The following is a 6506-nucleotide window of genomic DNA, read 5'->3' on the forward strand; positions in this document are numbered from 1 at the left end:
CCAACTGCATACTTGACATCTAAAATTGAATTGCTCCTTGGCATCTCATAATTAACAAGCACAATGCAGAATCATGGTTCCTATTTGTTCTCCTAATTTTTGGTTGTTGTTTTTATTTTTTCCATTATAGCTGGGTTTACAGTGTTCTGTCAATTTTCTACTGTTCAGTATGGTGACCAGTTACATATACATGTATAGATTCTTTTTTCTCACATTATCATGCTCCATCAATAGTGTCTAGATAGTTCCCACTGCTATACAGCAGGAGCTCACTGCTTAACCATTCCAAAGGCAATAGTTTGCATCTATTAACCCCAAATTCCCTGTCCATTCCACACTCTTCCCCACCCCTTGGCAACCACATGTTCTCCATGTCCACGATTTTCTTTTCTGTGGAAAGGTTCATTTGTGCCATATATTAGGATTCCAGATATAAGTGATACCGTATGGTATTTGTCTTTCTCTTTCTAAATTACTTCACTTAATATGAGAGTCTCTAGTTCCATTCATGTTGCTGCAAATGGCATTATGTCATTCTTTTTTATGGCTGAGGATATCTGTGGTATATATATTGTGTATATATACCACAGATCTTAATCCATTCATCTGTCGATGGACATTTGGGTTTTTTCCATGTCTTGGCTATTGTGAATGGTGCTTCAGTGAACATGCAGGTATGTGTGTCTTTTTTAAGGAAAGTTTTGTCCAGATATATGCCCAAGAGTGGGACTGTTGGGTCATATGGTAGTTCTGTGTATAGATTTCTAAGGTACCTCCATACTGTTCTCCATAGTGGTTTCACCAGCTGACATTCCCACCAACAGTGCAAGAGGGTTCCCTTTTCTCCACACCCCCTCCATCATTTGCTATTTGTGGACTATTAATGTTGGCCATTCTGACTGGTGTGAGGTTTTATCTCGTGTTTTGATTTGTATTTCTCTAATAGTCAGGGATGTTGAGCATTTTTTCATGTGCTTGTTGGCCATCTGTATATCTTCCTTGGAGAAATGTCTATTCAGGTCTTTCGCCCATTTTTCAATTTTGTTGTTGGCTTTTTTGCTGTTGAGTTGTATAAGGTGCTTGTATATTTTAGAGATTAAGCCCTCATCAGTTGCAACATTTGAAACTATTTTCTCCCATTTTGTAAGTTGTCTTTTTTTTTTTTTTCCTTATGGTTTCCTTTGCTGTACAAAAGCTTGCCAGTTTGATTAGTTTCCATTGGTTTATTTTTGCTTTCATTTCTGTTGCTTTGGGAAACTGACCTGAGAAAGCATTTGTAAGGTTGATATCCGGGAATGTTTTGCCTATGTTCTCTTCTAGGAGTTTGATGGTGTCCTACCTTACACTTCAGTCTTTAAGCCATTTTGAGTTTATTTTTGTGCATTATGTGAGAGAGTGTTCCAGTTTCACTGATTTACATGCAGCTGTCCAGGTTTCCCAGGAACCCTTGCTCAAAAGACTATATTTTTACCATTTTATATTCTTGCCTCCTTTATCGTTCTTCCTCTAATTTTTTCCATCAGAATAAACTCTATTACCATTTATCCAGTTGATTTCTTAAGAATAATGAGGGTTGTTATATTAGTTATGTGTTGCTGTATAACAATTCTCCCAAAACTTAACTGCTTAAGACAATGAACATTTATCATTTCAGATAATTTCTGTAAGTCAGGAATCCAGATATGGCTTAGGTCTGGCTCCAGGACTCTCATAAGATTGCAGTCAAGATGTTTCCCAAAGCCTTGACCAGGGCTGAAGGAGCCATTCAATGGGGGCTCACTCTTCAGTTCCTTTCCACAGGGACCTCTCCAAATGATTGCCTGGATGGCCTCAGGATATGTCAAATGACTCTCCCCAGAGCAAAAGATCCAAGAGATAGCAAGACAGGAACAGGAATTTCTTTTAAAAATCTAGTGTCAAGATTCATATTGTCATTTCTGCAATATCCTACTGGTTACACAGGTTAGCCATACTTGGTTTATGATAGGATGACAGAAGAACATAAATACCAGGAAGCATGAACCACTAGGGGCTCTTTTGGCAACTGGTTAATATAATTTTGCATAGGGGAAAAAATCACATAATTGAATTCATCATAGTCTTTTCAACCCCCAATGTTTCTTTCGTGTAGATTATTCTATTACACAGAAACACAACACAGAAAAACATAGACCATGGCAGCCTACTACATGCCCCCAACATCCTCTCTCCTCCCAAGCCTCAACAGACTTAGCGCAATTGAGAACATGAGCTTTACTAGAAGCTTTGGAGAAATAAATTAGAGACTTCCATCTACTGTGCTAGGATATTCTAGAGGTCTCAAGAAGTAAAACTCCCCACTAAAGACAAAATGTTATAGGTCACAAAAATAGCTCAGTTGTTAGACATCAGTTGTTAGACATCTGAGAATCTCCTCAAGAAGACCAGCACCTAATTCTGAACGATCCTGATAATCTCCCCAGTGTGGTTATGGGCTTCTCTGTTAATCCATATAGAACTCTGTAATGTACTGGAATGATATAAAACCCTACCAAGGAGTTAAATGGCATCCTCCCTAAGTACTATAAACATCATTTGTATTCTTGAAAAATTATCTTTTACTGGATATCTTTACATAATGGAGGGGGGACAGCCCTTCCTGGGACAGCCCTCACCCCACTGCACCCACGTCCTCTGCCTGCCTGTTTGTAGAAAAGCTACAGTTTTCAGTACTCCCCTAAGGCACAAAAGCCTGGTTAAAGAATTAATAATTGAAAGAATGTGAACATGTAGTGACAAAAATATCAGTTGGGCCAAGAGAACTGGTAACAATTTAAACAGTAAATCAGCCATTAATCAGCCATAGAACATTTAGTTCTTTCCTGAAGGACATAGATAAGTCTCTGATACACATTTCTGAGTTGTTTTTTGGATACTATAACCCACACCAAATGGAGGAAGTGAACTACTTGATAACCATGAGCACATAGACCCTAGACCAGCTGGAGCCTGAGGATTGATAGTGTTAACCCCTGTGACACCACCCTATCTCACCATCAGCCAATCAGAGAACTGTACATGAGCTGAATATGCACTCTGCAACTCCTCTCCCTCACCATGCCTTTAAAAATGCTTCCCTGAAACCTATCCAAGAGTCCAGGTTTTTTGAGCATGGGCTGCCCACACTCCCGGTTTGTCACCTGCGATAAACGCTGTACTTTCTTTCACCACAACTCAGTGTCAATAGATTGGCTTTACTGCAAGTGGGCAAGTGGACCTAAGTTTGATTTGGCAATATTTAGATGATAACAAAGATCTAAAAAAAAAAATTTTTAATTATGAATCATGTAATCAAATTCTGGGGATGTAAGCCAGCCTGAGAAAGACTAAAACTAGCACTCTCTACTCTCATTTCTGTTTTATTTTTGGCATTGGTGCATTTTATCAGGCCAGAAGTCTCCATATAGTTGTAATTATAGCCACCATTGGCTCCTGGCTCATATCGTCTCAGTTTAGTCACCAAAAAGAGAAGGCTCTTCCCTCTTGACACAGTTTAAAAAAAAAAAAATCTCAGAGGACTCTGCTTAACTCAGCTTGGTCACATGACCACTTCATTGATTCAGGGAAGCAGAGTGTTATGACCCAGTTGGACATCGTTCATTCTTGAGAACAAGGAAGATGGAAGAGTCCATTCAGAATATAGGCTATGGTGGGAGATTCTGTGCTCCAAATGAGGAAGCATGTTGTTTCCGAAAGAAATGACAGTCAATCATCAGACGAAACAATAAATGTCAACTCTACTTCTACCCCTAAGCCATAGATAGCATCTGTCTACATACCTGAGAATACAGGAACTGGGAAATGAATGGTTGAAAGAAAAAAATAGTTATTTTTACTATTTGCATGGACTTATCCAGTCTTCACTGGGACTCATCTCAGTTACTGGTGGTAAATTTTTTTTGAAGTCTCTTATAAGAATACACAAATTAAAGAAAATTAATGCACATGAAGAAAAAAATCATCAGTTCAAAGAGGAGGGTGTTTTCAAGCATTTTATAGTGAGTCACTATAAAACATAAGAGAGTAAAGTAAATTTGACCAGTGAATTTAAAGCTCAGCTGAAAGAATTCTCTCTGAACATAAAAGAAAAAAATAATAAAATGAAAATTATAGATGGACATTAGAAAAATAAGATAGCTCCAGGAACTAACATAGTCAATGATACTAGTTTCAGAAACAGGGAGGTGAACAAATGAGCAGACTAGAGAGAAATCAGACTCATAAAAAACTCAGTATGGTGGAATGGCTAAATTTCAAGGATAAGTAAATCTTACAAACATGCTGAAAGATTTTATAGGAAGTTCTCTAGGAAAGGAAAGTGAATTATATCAGCTATATATAAGCTTTCCTTTTTAGTGATAAGGAAAAAAACTCATATTCACCAAATATTTACTAAATTCCTACCATGTACTGTTCAGCAGCTGGATATAGAACAGTGAACAAACTAGACATAGTCTCTGCCACAGAAACTTCATTCTAGTGGGAAAAAAAACTAACTGCATGGGCAGAATGGAGAAAGCTTGCCAAGACAGATAATCTCTGTCTAGGTGGAAAAAATTTTGTTTCATCATATTTCATGTCTCATCATATTTAAGACATGATACATTCATTTCATTTTACTTTGTGATATCATTCTGTCCATTAGGATTAGGTTCACCTATAGAGTGAATTAACAGAGGCCCTTATTTCTTTCACATGTAAATCCACAGATACGCAATCTGTGGGCATTCTAGCAGCTCAGCCCCATGAAATCTTCAGAGACTCAGGTTCCTCCATCGCTAAGAATGTATGTGTATCACTCTGCAATGCCTACCCACATACATAGATTCCTCAAAACTGTTTGGGGAATCCACGGAATCAGCATTTTAACAGGTATCCCAGGTAATTCAAATGAGAAATCTTGATGTGGAAGAATGAGGGAAAAGATAATAAAATGACTCCTAAAATCTTGGTAATGAAAGAACTAAAATTACTTCCAAAAATCAAACTAGGAAATCAATAAATAGTTGCTAAGTGCAAAGATATGCTAAGTCATCTTAAAGAAAGCCAAACCACCATTTGACAAAACCTTGATTTTCAAATATTTTCTTATCTAAAGAAATGCTTGGAGTGAAGGTGGATGACGCAGAGTGAATCCATAGACAACATGGAAGCAACTGAAAAAGAGTCTCAGACATCTTTTCAAGATGTAACACCTACAATCTTGTTGCACATCTTTTCAGAACTCCTCTAACCATCCTCTTATGAAAAGTTTGGATTTACTTTTATTGTTAGTTACCCTTTAAAGTATTTCAGATGCTGCTTTACAATTTTAAATTAATTTCGTGCCATTAATAGCATCCCTTGTCAGTCATCTTGGACACACAGTTAATATTAGGCAGTGGCTACTCATACCAAAGGCTGTATAGGAGACAGTTTTCAACTAGGGAGCTGGATAAAAATGTAAGATAAATCTGGGCTTCCACATTTTCATCTCCATTTCATTTCACTGACAGGAAAGAGGAACCAAAAGAAAAGAAAAAAGAAAACCGTAGAACAATGTGTCATAAAGCCAGATAAAAAAATGGTTAACACTATTTTTAACATCTATCACTGTACTTCTTTTCCTTAACACAAATGCAAAACTGGGTTATTTCTATTCACCAAGAGTTTTTGAAAATTCCTATCCACTGGTTCTCATCAGAAAATACACAAATCTCCAACAAATTATCTTAAGTTCAACAGGAAAGGTAAACTCTGCACACCATTATATTACTCCTCCCTAGAAAAATTTCCCTTTTCTCTCCTTTTTCCTAAGGTTTATCCTTTCAAGTTGCTGTTTAATTTCCAAATTAATTCTTCCACAGCTTTAAAACACTAAGGTAACCTATCAGTTTCTAAAGGACTCCTACCATCAAATAGTTTCGGAGCGGTGTTAGAGTATTTATGAAAAGTACGAAGTCTGAACTCGCCAACAGGATACGAGATTTGGGGCAAGTTCTTCAAGGCTGGGAACTTAGTTTTTTCATCTGAAAAACGTTTGACGCAGATTTCTAAAATCCCTCAAATGCATAATCGTGATTTAAACATAACCAGGATTCTTGCTTGATATGGTAGATTTTGCTAAGGGAAGCAATTTGGCAAGTTTTGCATCACCTGTCCCAAGCCCCTTATTGTGTGTACTTAGGAAAATCTACTTGAGCTCCATTTTACTAATTAAAGTACATTTTAGCCCAGGGAAGACTGGAATGGTGGTCCCTGCTAAGACGTACTAAGGTGACAGCACTGTAACATATACCCAGGAAGCTTTTTAAAAGCAAAACCAAGGGGGTGGTCAGCTGAAAGCTACTCCCCAGGGACGATTTGTTTTACGTGGTAACCACTGCCTGAGATCCAGGGCCAGGCAGAAAAGGCTTGTGTTCGTTTTTTCTTTTCAAATTTCAAATTCCTTCACTCCAAAGGCTGGGCTCAAAACAATCCTGTAGGGA

This window comes from Sus scrofa, chromosome 6, assembly GCF_000003025.6.
Source record: "Sus scrofa isolate TJ Tabasco breed Duroc chromosome 6, Sscrofa11.1, whole genome shotgun sequence".
Taxonomy (NCBI): domain Eukaryota; kingdom Metazoa; phylum Chordata; class Mammalia; order Artiodactyla; family Suidae; genus Sus; species Sus scrofa.